Source organism: Aotus nancymaae, unplaced genomic scaffold (genome assembly GCF_030222135.1).
Source record: "Aotus nancymaae isolate 86718 unplaced genomic scaffold, 86718_ANA_hifiasm-v0.15.2.pri h1tg000002l, whole genome shotgun sequence".
Classification (NCBI taxonomy): Eukaryota; Metazoa; Chordata; class Mammalia; order Primates; family Aotidae; genus Aotus; species Aotus nancymaae.
The window spans coordinates 43,634,623-43,650,663 of record NW_026988413.1 but is presented as its reverse complement, the minus strand read 5'-3'; the positions used below and the strand labels follow the sequence as shown (position 1 = coordinate 43,650,663).

General features: G+C 38.0%; 1 non-coding gene across 1 annotated transcript; it reads left to right on the top strand.

Moving 5' to 3' along the window:
• The first annotated feature begins 234 nt into the window (after window positions 1–234).
• LOC135274284 (U6 spliceosomal RNA) lies at window positions 235–336 on the top strand. Its single transcript, XR_010342135.1, has one exon. It is a non-coding gene; the product is annotated as a U6 spliceosomal RNA (small nuclear RNA).
• Window positions 337–16,041: the final 15,705 nt, after the last annotated feature.

The following is a 16,041-nucleotide window of genomic DNA, read 5'->3' as shown; positions in this document are numbered from 1 at the left end:
TAATGGGTGGGAGTGGCTAGGCTTGCTGTTGATTGGTTGTGGCAGACGGAAAATCACAGGGGTTCTGTGAAGCTGTCCTGTGCACTGTGGTGCTTCTGGGTGGAGCCACAGGAATGAGGTTGGCATGTCCAGGTGGAAACACCCAGGTAGAACCATGGATGTCAGACATGCAAAAAAAAAAAAAAAAAAAAAAAAAAAAAATCCCTGAAAAGGTATCTCAAAAGGCCAATCTATGTGCTTACTTTGACAGCACATATACTAAAATTGGGACTATACAGAGAAGCATGGCCCCTGAGCAAGGATGACACACAAATTTGTGAAGCATTCCATATTTTTAAATAAAATATTTATAAAACTCGTTAAAAACAAGGGGACCAATCTAGTGCCTGTTACCTGCAGGAATGGCTGGCAAACTATGTCTACACCTTCACAGAATTCAGATTCCTCTCCTCCCCCAGCCTGATGGCCTTGCATTATCTTTACAAAGGTAGACGAGTTTGGGGGAAAGCCTGTTATCATTTAAACTATAAACTAAATGTCTCCCAAAGTCAGTGTACTAGTCTGTTTTCACACTGCTATAAGGAAATACCTGAGGCTGGGTAATTTATAAAGGAAAGAGGTTTAATTGACTCATAGTTCCTCCTGGCTGGGAAGGCCTCAGGAAACTTACAATCACGGCAGAAGGTGAAGGAGAAGCAAAGACACATCTTACACGGTAGCAGGTGAGAAAGAACTGCACAAAGTGGAAAGAGTCCCATACATATCAAACAACTAGATCTTGTGAGAACTCCCTCACTATCGTGAGAACCACACTGGGGAAGCTGCCCCCATCATCCAGTCACCTCCCACCAGCTTTCACCCTCAGTACCCTGGGGTTTATGGGGATTACAATTCAAGACGAGAGAGTTAAGTGGGGACTCAGAGCCAAACCATATCAGTCAGTTTAGCCTGTGCCCAGGAATAATTAAGGGAAAGGCAAGATAGGTGGTGGATTAAATCGTATCTGTTTTACTGCCATAATTTTTTCACTGATCTAATTTTTGCAAAAGCAGTTTCACTTTCAACCCAATATATAGGCATCAGAAAAAATGTGCAGGTACAAAAATCTCAGACCTCTGTTCTCCAGCCTAGGAATCTGCCTCTGATATTGGCACCAATTGAATTAGTTCCTTTTTAAATTTATTAAGTAATTATTATGTGCCAAGGATGTGTCCAGGCACTATATTAGTTGTAGGGGATAAAATTGTAAGTAAAACCAGATGTGGTTTCTGTTGTCACATAGCTTACAGTCTAGAAGATATCTTAAATAATTACACAAATACATGTACACTTACAGCCTGAGTGAACACAGTGTTATGAGAGTGGGGAACAAAAGAACTTGACCTGGTTGCTGGGGTAGTCAGGACTCCCCAGAAGAGCAGTGTTTGTGCTAAATTAATTTGGGGAAGGGAGATTCTAGGGTAGGAGGCAGGATGCTCTTGGGAGAGGGGACAGTATATACAAAGGCACTGTGTTCTGCAGGATGATGTAAGGAACTGAAAGAAGTCAGTATGGCTTGGAGTGCAGGATGAGGTAAGGTGTGGTGTGATGTGGTCCCAGAGAGGCAGACACATCAGGGTCTTGTAGAATTAAGGGTTTACTGCAAGAGGAGTTGGAGGCCACTAAAGCAAGGGGCTAGCATGAAGAAAAGAAGTTAGGGTGAGATGACATATACAAAAGTCCCTAGATTCTATGTAGGCTTAGCATCTATAACTATCCCAACCAATTTCTCTTCTATTATCATCCATACATAGTCAAACCTATATTTACTTTTGAATAAAGGATGACAATTTTGTGTGTATATAAAAATAGATTCACAAATAGAAGATAAAAAAGTTAATATTACCAAAAAAAGACAGAAAAATGTATTATATCTCTAATGAAAATTTCTACTATACTGTTTCTCTTGCTTGATCTAAAAACTTACTCTTTCTGAGAAAGAAATTACATTCTTGTAGTACCTATCCTATAAAATGCTAATTTATTTTTTTCATCATTAAACTACTTTTGGTTCTCAAGGAGTACCCCTATCTCTTTCAAGTTTAGATAATCCAAACCCTTAGTAATTTTTTAAATACTATGTTGCTATAGTTTGGCTGTGCCCCCACCCAAATCTCACCTTAAATTGTATCTCCCACAATTCCCATGTGTTGTGGGAGTGACCGAGTGGGATGTAATTGAATCATGGAGGTGGGTCTTTTCCTTGCTGTTCTCATGATAGGAGTAAGTCTTGTGAGATCTGATGGTTTCCCTGCACAAGTTCTCTTCTTTTGTCTGCTGCCATGTGAGATGTGCCTTCACCTTCTGCCATGATTATGAGGCCCCCCCAGCCATGTGGAACTATAAGTCCATTAAACCTCTTTTTCCTTATAAATTACCCAGTCTCAGATATGTCTTTATTAGCAGTGTGAAAGTGGACTAATACACATGTCTAGACCAGAGAAACCAGTTTCTTTGAGAACACTACTCTGCAAGTCCATTCATCCATTCTTAGCCAGGCCATCAGAGAAATGGAATTCCATAGTCAAATATTTCCTTGCTCACCCTTGTCTGTCTTGGGTCTTATCATAATTTACCTTTACTGCTTCGTGGCTTCAGATCCATTTAGAAAGGCAGGTAAACTGTCTGGAAGTGCTCTACATATGGGGAGATATATCTGTTAGAGGTTGATGGCAAGCAACAGACCAATACAACTGTATTAATGTGAAACATTGGCTAACCAGATTTCAGAAGGAACAAAATCCAGGGATAGCAGTCTTCTCAGGGTGCCCTGGAGACATTTTGCTTCATGTATTTGAGAGATTAATACATTAATATATTGTGGCAATGGCCCCATCTTAATATTCTAAATATAATTTAAAAGACCAAATAAAAAATCCAAATACAAAATTTTGCACACAGAAAAGTACTTATTGCTCCTGTTTTAGAAGGTATCTGGCAACATGTATTAATAGCTATGAAAAGTATCATGCCCTTTAACCCAGTAACCTTCAGATTTTAAGTTCAGTGGTATATGTGCAGGTTATATAAATAAACTTGTGTCATGGGGGTTTGTCATACAGATTATTTTGTCACCCAGGTATTAAGCCCAGTACCCATTAGTTAGTTTTCCCAGTCTTCTCTCTCCTTCCATCCTCTACTCTCCAATAAACCTCAGTGTGTGTTGTTTCTTTTTATGTGTCCATGTGTTCTCATTTAACTCTCACTTATAAGTGAGAACATGTGGTGTTTGGTTTTCTGTTCCTGCATTAGTTTGCTGAGGATCATGGCCTCCAGTTCATCCATGTCCCTGCCAAAGACATGATCTCATTCCTTTTACGGCTGCATAGTATTCCATGGTGTATATGTGCCACATTTTCTTTATCCGGTCTACCACCAAGGGGCATTTAGGTTGATTCTATGTCTTTGCTACTGTGAAGAGTGCTGCAATGAACATATGCATGCATGTGTCTTTATTACTGAATGTTTTATATTCCTTTGGGTCTATGCCCAGTAATGGGATTGCTGGGTTGAATGGTAATTCCGCTTTTAGGTCTTTGAGGAATCACCACAGTGCCTTCCACAATGGTTGAACTAATTTGCACTCTCACCAACAGTGTGTAAGCATTCCCTTTTCTCCACAACCTCACTAGCATCTGTGACTTTTTAATACCAGCTATTTTCACAGGTGTAAGATGGTATCTGATTGTGGTTTTAATTTGCATTTTTCTAATCATCAGTGACACCGAGATTTTTTTTCATGTGATTGTTGGCTGCATGTATGTCTTCTTTTGAAAAGTATCTGTTGTCCTTTGCCCATTTTTTAATGAAGTTGTTTCTTGTAAATTTGTTTAAGTTTCTTATAGATGCTAGATATTAGCAGATCTTTGTCAAATTTTTGCATAGTTTGCAAAAATTTACTCCCATTCTGTAGGTTGTCTGTTCACTCTGTTGATAGTTTCCTTGCTGTGCAGAAGCTCTTTTGTTTAATTAGATCCCATTTGTCAATTTTTGCTTTTGTTGTGATTACTTTTGGTGTATTTGTCATGAAGTCTTTGCCCACTCCTGTGTCCTGAATGGTGTTGCCTAGGTTGTCTTCCAGGGTTTTTATAATTTTGTTAACCTAGCAATCTTAATCCTACAGCAATGAAAACATTTATTTTTTAAGTTTACATTTTTTGGTAAAATTTCAAAATACATCAAACCTTGAGTTTCACTTTGAGAATACCTTCATAAATTATGGTTCTGTGAATTTTAAACTTTAATCAGTATTTCAAAATATTTATCTGATGGCTTTATGACCTTGGGACTTAACACTCTTCATCAAATTTATGAGTTAGAGTTGCAGTAATCCCTCCCAACTGATTTAGGCAGAGAACCTTAATACAGGGAGTGGTGTAGAACCTCTCTCTGAAGCTTGAGCTCACAAATATTCCTTTGCCTTCAGCTGAGAGTGCTTTTGACTTGGAATCTGAATCAAACTTAGTGACAAGTCTTATGAAGTGAAAGGTCACCTATTTAATGAAATTATTTTAATTAAATGATAATGATTTTGTGTTATAGAAAAAGAAAGTAAGCAAGTTTCAAAATGGAATACCGAATAGTTATTCTAATAAGAAAACCAGACTTATGAACATAGCAAATTTATTACTTTCTTGAATAAAAATTTATTTTGTGCTATTTACCTCTGTTTTAATTTTAAAAATAGAGTACATTTCTCATATTTATATTAATTTTTAAATTACAATAGGTATTGCTGGGTCATCTCACTTAGAACGTAAAAATAGAATATGAATACTGAAGCTACATTGCTATTAGAACTGGAGATACACTATGTGCATTGATAATTAAAACTCATTTTCAATATTTATTATTTTAAAAACAAATTTTCAAGCCAGGCATACCATTAATTCAAAGTCAAAACTAACAAAGTCAGTCCCCCAAGATTAGCCATTTGTTCACAAAACTGAAAATGCTTCTCGATTCTGTAGCTAGAGTATGGATGTTCATTACTGAGTTTATGGATTACTATGGTTAAACAATGGGAACCATCTTTGTGAAGATTTACACTAAAGCTAAATTAAAGATTGAGGAACAAGCAAGTTTAATGTACGTATAAACAAATATGCTTATTATAGTGTATATTTTGGTGAGCTGTTACTGATTGCTTCAATTTTTTCAATGTTTATATACCAAGTGCCTCCATTTCTTCTTCACTTCCATTTTATATAAAAACTTTAAATCAGTCTTTTAGTCAAATTAGTCTATTGAAAATCTTCAGAGAAATCTAATGATTTTCTAATTGACAGTGCCAATAATTTTAAAAAATATATTTAAATCAAAGTTTAATATACATGTAGAAAAAATGCACAAATCATAACTGTACAGCTTAATGTATTCTCTTTTTTAAAGGTAACCACTATCTTAACTTTATGATTTAGTTTTGCCTAATTTTTTAGCATTCTATAAATATAATCACATAGTACTTTTGTGTGTATGTGTGTATATGTTTGTGTGTTTGTGTGTAGCTATTTGTTTTAGTTTTTGTAGAGTATTCCACTATAGAACATATTGTGATTTATCTATTTTACTCCTGATGGATGTTTGTGTTTATAGCCAGGTTTGGGCTATTATGAATAATACTTCTATGAACACTTTTGTGCACATATTTCTATTAAGTTATATATTCAGAAGTGGATTGTTTCATCATAGGATGAATATTCTTGACTTTTGTAGATAATGCAACGTTTCTCCAAATGGTGGTAACAATTTATGCTTCCATCAGTAATGTATTCTAGTGATCTAGTTCTTCAAATATGGTATTTTGAGTTTTGAATTTTAGCTATTTTAATAGGTGATTACTGATATTGCATTTTTATTTTCATTTCCTTGATTACTAATAAATTCATTACTTTTCACAAAGCTGATGTTTATTTGGATTTTCTATTTTGTGCAGTGCTGGCTCAAGGCTTCTGCTCATTATTTAAAAATAAGATAATTTTTTTCTTATTAATTTAGGTAGGAGTTTGTGACCAGTCTGGCCAACATGGTGAAACCTTGTCTCTACTAAAAATACAAAACAATTAGCTGGACATAGTGGCATGTGCCTGTAAATCCCAGCTACTCAGGGGGCTGAAGCAGGGGAATTGCTTGAACCAGGAAGTTGGAGGTAGCAGTGAGCTGAGATTGTGCCACTGCACTCCAGCTTGGGTGACAGAGTGAGACTCTATCAAAAAAAGAAGAAGAAAGGCTAACCATGCAGTGATAAACAGAAGGGGCTGAAATGACAAGACCCTATAATAACAGGCCCACTGAGGAAGCTTCCAAGGAGAGAATGTGGTCAGATGGAGTAGAGAACACCTTTCCAATCAGAAAAGCCTGGTAGTAACTCTACCTTTATCATCTAGCCTCTCTGAGCCTACTTCTCATATAAATCAGGAATCTTTTGCTGGCAAGTAACTGAATTCCAATTCAATCTCGATTTAACAAAAGAAGAAATTTCTTGGACAATTACTGGATTGGCCTCACAAAGTTGAACAGTCAAGCTTTAGGAAAACATGAACTCAGACAGCTGGGGGAACTCAAGAAATTGAACTAGAGATTTAAAACCTGCCAGAATTATCTTTTCTTCTCTGAGGAAGGTGGGAAAGGTTTCACAATGGGGTAAGGGATATGACTACTCAAAACTTTGTGCTCATCTCTTTTTAGTTTCATTGCCGAAGAGAAAAGGACTCTTTCCACAGTTGAAGTGCAGTGGTGCAATCTCGGCACACTGCCACCTCCGACTCCCTGGTTCAAGGGATTCTCCTGCCTCAGCCTCCTGAGTAGCTGAGATTACAGGCATGCGCCTCCATGGCCAGCTAATTTTTGCATTTTTTGTAGAGACAGGGTTTCACCATGTTGGCCAGGATGATCTCAATCTCCTGACCTCGTGATCCACCTGCTTTGGCCTCCCAAATTGCTGGGATTACAGGCATGAGCCACCGTACCCGGCCCGAAGTTTTGAGAAAAGACTAGTTTGTAACCTTAGGCAAGTTTCTTATATCTCTGTGCCTCTGTCTCCTCTTCTGATAAATGGGAAAAACAATAGAACTTACATCATAGGGTTGTTCTAAGGAGTAAATGACTTAAAATATTTAAAGTGTTTGGAATAGTTGCCCTCACAAAGCTGTTATTGTTGTGTTATTGATCATTATTGTTGTCTCACCCCAGGACATTTCTGTGGCCAGAGTTTGACCTAAATATATCTGGGAGGAGGAATGAGAGCATTGTCATTGGCATCACAGGAATGGGGCAGAGCAAGAGCCTCAAAAAAAGATGTAGGAAAGGAAGACGTATCAGCCAAACAAAAACAGCTTTCCACTGTATTCCTCATTCATAAAATAGCTTTATTATTAAGTTCAATGTTACCGTGAGAATAATGATGTATGCAAAGTGCCTGTCATGTGGCAGGCCTTCAAGATATGATAGTTACATAATCTACACATGACATAATCTACACATGACAAAACCACAGCCTCAGCTAGATACAGTAATGGGCACGAATGAAATGGTTATTTTGAAGGAAAATCAGAAGGATCTAGATTGGTTCGTGGATCGTATTGATGGTGGTCAGGGGCTGTCACTTTGGATGTTTTCCTTTTTAGGCTGTGCCTTACAACAGAGAGCAGTGATATACACATGTGTTCACATTAAAAGCATGTTTTGTTATTTCCTCCTATGGCCCTGGGAGGGAGTGGGAGTTTTCCTCAGGAGGAGGTGCATCCTGCAGTCTCTCTAGCCGGGTGGTATGTGGTCTATGCTATAGTCTAAGCAGCCTGAAGGGCGTCAGTATCTTGTATTATACTTCTTTCAGTCAGAGGCTGTAGCCTCTTTAGTCACTGACTCAGCAGACAGATAAGTGTCCACAGCTGGCCAAAGAGAATACTGCTATCCCAGGCTCATACGGGGAAAGGGTGTCCCTTTTTGTGAGACTAACAGGAGTATTGTGGTTCTTGCCAGTTGCTACCAGATGACTCAGTTATTCTACTCTTTGCTTCATCTCAATATTCATGTTATTCAAAATTCAAACCAATACTTACATCATCATATAACATTATGATGGTTAATTCTATATATCAACTTGATTGGGTCGTGGGTGTCATGGGTTGTTGGCTAACCATTATTTCTCATCCCCACATGCCTCTGAGGATGTTTCTGGAAAAAATTAGCATTTGAATGGGCAGACTGAGTAAAGCACATGGCCTTCCCCAGTATGAGTTGGCATCATCCAGTCCATTGAGGGCCTGAATAGAACAAAAAGTCCAAGGAAGGTTTAATTAACTCTGCCTGACTACTTAGTCTGGGACGTCAATCTTCCTCTGTTGGTGCTCCTGGCACTCAAGTCTTTAGACCCAGACTGGAATCTATACTATTGGCTCTCAGGCTCTCAGACCTTGGCACTACATCAACAGCTTTCCTGGGTCTCTAGCTTGTAGATTGCAGATTGTGAACCTTCTCAGACTCCATAATACCTGAGAAACAACTTAATAAATACCATCGTATGTATGCATTATCTCCCACTGGTTCAGTTTCTCTGGAGAACCCTGACCAATGCATATAGTTCATGAATTTTGATCTCTAGTCTTCTAATTAAATTAGTAATCTAATGATCATCTTTTAAAAAATCCATTATATGATACAATAAGAATAGAAATCTAGGCCCAAGAGAGATAATCCAAGATATTCTTCAGCCTCAGAAATAAAAGATAGGCTAGAATTAATGATATCCCAGGTTTTTAAGGCCTCAGCTGAGAGATAAGAAAATATTTTTTCGTTTTAAATCCTTTAGAATGTGTAAGGTAGAATACACAAACACTCAATGATCCTTGTGTCTGTGAAGTGCTCAGGATGAGCAAGAAAAACTGCACTGCAAATCCTAGCAAGCTTTTAACTGTGGCATTGCTCTGGAAAAAATAATGTGAAAGGAGATTTATAAGCATTTGATTGACATCGATTCTCACAGGAAAGAAAAAGCCTGGGAAGAGAATGAGGAAGAAAAAATTGAACTTTTGATTTTTAGTACAAGAGCACAACAGAGTAAAGAGAATTAAATAAAGGAGGTTAGGGAACAAAACAGAAAAGAAGGTAAAATACAGGTGGTAAAAAGGAAGCTACAGAGGATCCCATAGAACAGGAGATTATGGGCCATCTTTGTTTAAAGATAGTACTCTCTAATGTGTGGGAAATTGGGAGAGGATTTATTATTTCTGAGGGTTATTTGACTTCATGTTAAGTGTTGATGACATTCATTAACCAGAGTTTTATTTGACATGCAAAATCCCTAGTTTGCCCCTAAAACTTTATCATTTCCTTATAATCTTAATCCCTGAAGCTGCTAAATGTGTGTGTGTGTGTGTGTGTGTGTGTGTGTGTTCTTTGTAGGAACACATCTAAGATGGGTGCAACTAGCACTACTATTTCCTTCTCTAACATAATTGTAATACAATATATATTACAATTATGTAATATAATGCATATATAGTAATACAATATATATAATAGTATTGCAATTATATAATTGTATTATAATTATTATGCATTATTACAATTATTGTAATATAATTATATTACAATTCTGTTAGAGCAGAAAAATATAGTGCAGGCTGCACCCATCTTGGATGTGTTTCTATGACAAATATACCTCGTCTGCTCATATATCAGCTTTATGCTAACTTTGTTATTAATACATTGGTTGACTTTGGAGTTAGAGCCTTCTAAATTAGCTAATTGTATTGAGCAAATGAATTAATAATCACCATTCCCCAACCTAATTAATTAATAGCCCCAGAGAAGTGGCAGTAACAATTTCTACTGCTCTAGTATTTTACAATTTACAAAGTGCTCTCAAAGATTTATGTCATTTGACAAATAGATGTACAAGTGAGTGCAGCATGCATACAACTAGCTCTTTTGGTAAACAAAATGCCATCGTTAAATAAGGGTATGTATCTCTTTTCTTACAACCATAGGTATTGACTTCTATATCAAGGCCTATTTCAATAAAAAATTTAAGTAGACAAATATCAGTTGCAATATGAACAATAGGTTTAATTAATATGAAAAATACAGAAAACATGTTAATAGCCAAAATCGCAGTGCTCTACCCACTGAGCATCAGACAGTGCCACAGAAAAGTAAAACAAGCTCCACTGCTGATTAAGATGAATTGAAAAGATTCCCAGAAAGTAGAAAAGTACAGCTCAATTTTGCTTTAAAAACATTAAATATATTTAGCACATATGCTTCTTTTTGTAATTAATTTATGGCTAATTATCATTTAAAAAGAGTTTTTTATTTAATGTTTTTCTTACAGCTTTTTTGAGGGTTAATTGATATATGATAAATGGCATATATTTACAGTGTACAATTTGATGAGCTTTGGCATACATGTACTCATGAAACCATTGCCACAATCAAGATAATGACATACCCATTAGTCCTGATGTGGTTAGACTTTGTGTCCCTATCCAAATCTCATCTCAAGTTGTAATCCCTGTAAGTCCCATGATCCCCATGTGACAAAGGAGAGACCAGGTGGAGATAATCGAATCATAGGGACAGTTTCCCCCATGCTGTTCTTGTGATAGTGAGTTCTTGTGACATCTGATGGTTTTATAAGGGGCTCTTGCGCCTTTGTTCAACACTTCTCCTTCCTGCTGCCTTGTGAAGAAGGTGCCTTGCTTCCCCTTTACCTTCTGCCATGATTGTAAGTTTTCTGAGACCTCTCTAGCCATGGCGAACTGTGAGTTAATTAAACCTCTTTCCTTTATAAATTACCCAGTAAACTGTACATTTGTATCCAACTCTCAGCAAACTGGGTAATTTATAAAGGAAAGAGATTTAATTGACTCACAGTTCACCATGGCTGGGGAGGGAAGGTGGAAGAACCCCTTATAAATCCAACACATCTTGTGAGAACTCTCAGGCAGTTCTTGGTAGCAGTATGAAAATGGACTAATAAACCATAAAAGATTTCTAAGGCTCCTCTGTAATTCTCTTCATGCTCTTCTATTCTCCAGGTAAGTGCCTATCTGCTTTCTATAGATGAGTATGCATTTTCTAGAATTTTATATAAATAGAATGAATACTCTTTTTTTGGTCTGAATTCTTTCACTCAGCACAATTAATTTGAGATTCAACCCTGCTCTTAATGTGTGTAAATAGTGCTTTTTTTAAATTGTTGAGTGGTATTCCATTGGATGAATAGTCTACAATTTGTTTATCTATTCACCTGTTGATGGAAATGTGTTTTCTCTCTCATTTTGGGTTTATTACAAAAGCTGGGAATATTTATGTACAAGTCTTTGTATAGACATATTTTTTCATTTATCTTGGGTAAATACTTAGGAGTGGATGGCTGGATCATATGGTAAGTATATGTTTAACTTTTTAAGAAACTGCCAAACTGTTTTCAAAAATAGAAGTAAAGGAAATTGTTTACAAAACAAACATTTCTTCAACATAAAATTTAACATACACTGTTTAAAACAGTTGATTCCTGGGGCACAGTGAGAGGGACAGGGAATATTGTTCACATTAATTAATGAATGTTTTAGTGCTTTTGATTGACATGCTATAGTTTACACCGACAGATTTTTTTCAAAGTATTTCATACTAATATGCCAAATATAACCTCATTATTCATCCAAGGCATCCATTTCATTGCAAGGCTATAGCAAAAATATGTCAGTCATTTGTTCTGCATCTTCCCCTGTTTATATTGAGGTTAGTGGAAAGATCATTACTAAAATATCCATGTTGGGAATCTCATTATATGGAGAATTTAGTTATGTATATAGATTACTTAGTTACAAATACAGATTAGGCCGGGTGTGGTGGCTCACGCCTGTAATCCCAGCACTTTGGGAGGCCAAGGCAGGTGGATCACGAGGTCAAGAGATCGAGACCATCCTGGTCAACAAGGTGAAACCCCATCTCTACTAAAAAAATACAAAAATTAGCTGGGCATGGTGGCGCATGCCTGTAGTCCCAGCTACTCGGGAGGCTGAGGCAGGAGAATTGCTTGAACCCAGGAGGCGGAGGTTGTGGTGAGCCGAGATCAAGCCATTGCACTCCAGCCTGGGTAACAAGAGCGAAAACTCCGTCTCAAACAAAACAAAACAAAAAAACAAATACAGATTAATTGAAAACAGGGACCTAAAAAATGATATATTTCTGGAAGTACACACACATAGATAGGTGGATACAAACTTACAGATGCCTGTACCAAGCTCCCCTTTTTGTAGGAGATTTTCTTCCTTTAACAAGAAAGGACAGGGAAAGTCATTCTTCCTTTAACATAAAAATAGCTATAGTTCCCATTCCAGATACAGAGCCAGCATCTCCCATTCTCCAGCCTCCTCCCTGCCTCTTCCCATATTATGAAAGATTTTGGAGCTCATGTTTCTCCTAGTTGTGTCTTGCTTTAAATTCCTGCTTCCACTGTACTCCTGATCTCCTTTGTATCTTACCTCCTGTAGCTGATCTCATGTGTGTGCCCCCGACATCAACACAAACATGGAATAGTTCACTTTTCTTTAATCCCACAAAGTCATATAAATATAGGTTCTGGTATGTAGCAGAGTAGTAGTCTAGGTTTGCAGACATGGAAGGTGCAGTAGGGATTACATCACAGTACAGCACACAATTTAATTGAATATTAAGCATTATTTTTCCAGAGGTCTTCAGCTACCCTGCCTTAGAAAATTTCTGCCCACTGGTGAAACACGCCTCTATCAAAAAGTATAAAAAATTAGCTGAGTGTGGTGGTGTATGCCTGTAATCCCAACTACTCTAGAGGCTGAGGTAGGAGAATCGCTTGAACCCAGGGGGTGGAGGTGGAGTCAAGATTGTGCCTCTGCACTCCAGCCTCGGGGATAGAGTGAGACTCCAACACACACACACACACACACAAAAGAGAAAGAAAGAAGAAAATTTCTGCCCACTACCGTATTCCTCTTCCCTTCACTTTTTCTCCAGTCCTTTGTCAGTCTCCACTTCTTTGACCTTTCTGAAATCCCTCTAACTCTTTCTCTCTGCACATAGTTGGTTTCAGAAATGCCTGTGTTTTAATACGGATATAGCAGTACTTCTCAAACTTAATATGCATGTGGATCACCTAGAGATTGTATTATAATGTAGATTCTGATTCAGTGGGTCTGAGTCTGTTTTCTGTTGCTCTAACTGAATAGTTGAGATGGATGATTTATAAAGAAAAAGAATTTATTTCTTACAGTTCTGAGGGCTGGGAAGTCCAAGGTTGTGGGGTCACTTCTGGTGAGGTCCGTCTAGCTGCTGGGGACCCTCTGCAGAGTCCCAAGGTGGCTCAGGGCATCACATAGTAAGGGGGCTGAGTTGCTAGCTCAGGATTCTTGTGCCCCACTCTTACGACCTTATCTAATCCTAATTACCTCCCAAATGTTCTGCCTCTCAAATACTATGGTTGCATTTCCCACCCTCTTCATATTATCACAATGGAGATTAAGTTTCAGCATGACTTTTGTAGGGCACAAACGTTCAAACTATAGCAGTGGGTGTGGGCGGGGCCTGAGATTCTGCTTTTCCAACAAGCTTTCCTGGCAATTCTGCTGGTCCAAGGACTAGACATTTAGAAACACTGGACAGGAGCAATCCAACTCTGATCCTGATCTATTTCTGAATCTAACTTTGTCCATCCCAGGCATTCTCAACTGGGTTCATTTTTGCCCCCCTCCGCACCTGGGACATTTGATAATGTCTGGAGATATTTTTGGTTGTCACAACTGGGGAGAGGCCAAGGATATTCCTGAACACCCTACAATGCACAAGCCATCCCCCCACAAAGGAATTACCCAAATTCCTTTGGATAATCCCCTGCCAAAAGGAATTATCCAGCCCAGAATGTCAATAATCCTGTGGTTGGCAAACCCCATTTACTGCAATACTCTAAACTGCTTTTCTCAACAATACTCTAAACTGCTTTTCTGCACAAAAGACCACCTACCTGGTGTCTCCACCCTAAAAGAACACTTGTGTGGATTTTTGAATTTTAAGACTGCTGAGGCTTTGCTTCCTTAGTTCAGTTGCTGATTTCTATTTGGAGAGTGTATTTTCCTCTTCTAGAAATTAAACCCTATTCTTCTTGTATTTGAAGGCAGAAGGCAGCTAAAGTCAGTTGTATTGTGTTTGTTTAAGTATCAATAAAATTTTTTTCAGCCAAGAACAAGTGCAATATAATGTATATTTATTGTTATGAGCACATGTTATTAATAAACCCGTGCTTTATCTTCTCCTATGGTTTTATTCTCTGATATCTTGGCATTAAGAACAAAAAAGAGATCTCAAACTTCCTCCTAGCATTAAAAAAATCATTTTATAAATATATGAGGAAAGGAACTATTTTACTTAATGGAATTCTGGTTTAGGTTAAAGAATGTCCTCTGCTTTTCTCAACCTCTACCAGTGATATGCTGGTCACAGTCCTAGTTATTTGAAGTTTCTTTTTAAGTAAAGTATAAGACTGATGATGGACAGTCCCCAATACCTTGCCAGAATTGGGAATTTACCAATGGTGAACACTGAGGGAGGGATTCGTACTCCTAACATTCCTAAGGAGAAATGGAGGGATTAGTATTATCATACTAATCCAAGACTATTTCCTTTCACATAATTCATAGCTCCATGGGATATGAATTATGTGAAAGGAAATAGTCTTGGATTAGTATGATAATACTAATTTGTACCCCATGGAGGGAATAGTCTTGGATTAGCATGATAATTAAAAGTAAGGGCCAGGTGTTTTGGCTCATGCCTGTAATTCCAAAAATGTGGGAAGCTGAGGCAGGAGGATTGCTTGAGGCAAGAAGTTTGAGACCAGCCTGGGCAACATAGTGGGACCCTGTCTCTACAAAAAATTTTAAAATTAGTATGGTGTCAGGTAAAGTGGTTCCTTTCCTAAACCAGAACTAGGCGTGGAGGTGTGTGCCTGTAGTCCCAGCTACTTGGGAGGCTTGAGGCAGGAGGCTTGCTTGAGTCTAGGAGTTTGAGGCTACAGTGAGCTGTGATCCTGAAGCAGGAGCAGCCACAAACAAACCTCTTGAGCAGCGAACAGGGAAAGAAGTGGTGATTTATGCGGCCGGGAGCTGCGGCAGGTGAAAATACCTTAACAGCCTTGCTCCTCAACAAAGAAAATCCTTGCCCTTTTAAAGGCTCACAATTCTAGAAATTATATGTGAAAGAGTCTTGATCCATGAAGTAGGCGTGGGGTTCATGACTTGGTGGGGGTTTGATTGTCTTTAAGCAAAAACAATGCCTTCCAGAAAGATTCCTCCATACCATGCCTGTGATCTCCAGGAGGGCAATTAAGGGTGATGCCCGGTCTGCCTGCCTTTACTTCTCCTACTGAAATGTAATATAGAAGTCTAGGGGGAAGGACTCTTAGCAGCTTAAGAGGATTAAGGGTCTCCTGCCTCAATCCTATGGTCCTGCCCCTGCACGAAGCAAGATCTTGTCTCTAAAAATAAAAAATAAAAAATAAAATTTAAAAGGTCTGTAGCTAGAGTTCCTGGCTTAGAACTTTGGCTGTGCCAATTGCTGTGTGACCTCAGCAGTGCAAGGCAAAGCAAGCTCTATAACCTTGGCAGGTAGCTATAGGGTACATATAATGTAGGGTTTAGAATGGCACACCCTGGAGTTGTGCGGTGCACAGTCTGCACAGCCATAGGTGCAGTCTTGGTCCTTGGGCACTTTTAAAAATCATTATTTGCCTTTTTTTCTTCTTTTGTAAATAAAGATAATAACTACCTACCTCATAGGGTTGGTGAGAGTTTTAAATGGCATCACATTTATGAGGTATTTAGGACAGAAGCTAGCACATGATAAACATTCAATAAATGCCACATTGTCATTAATTTTCTTTATAACGTAGGGTAGAGAGATAGTAGGGATTTCTGTGACTTTGGGAAGAACTGCAGAGTAGAGGAAGTAGAAAGAGATTGGATATTA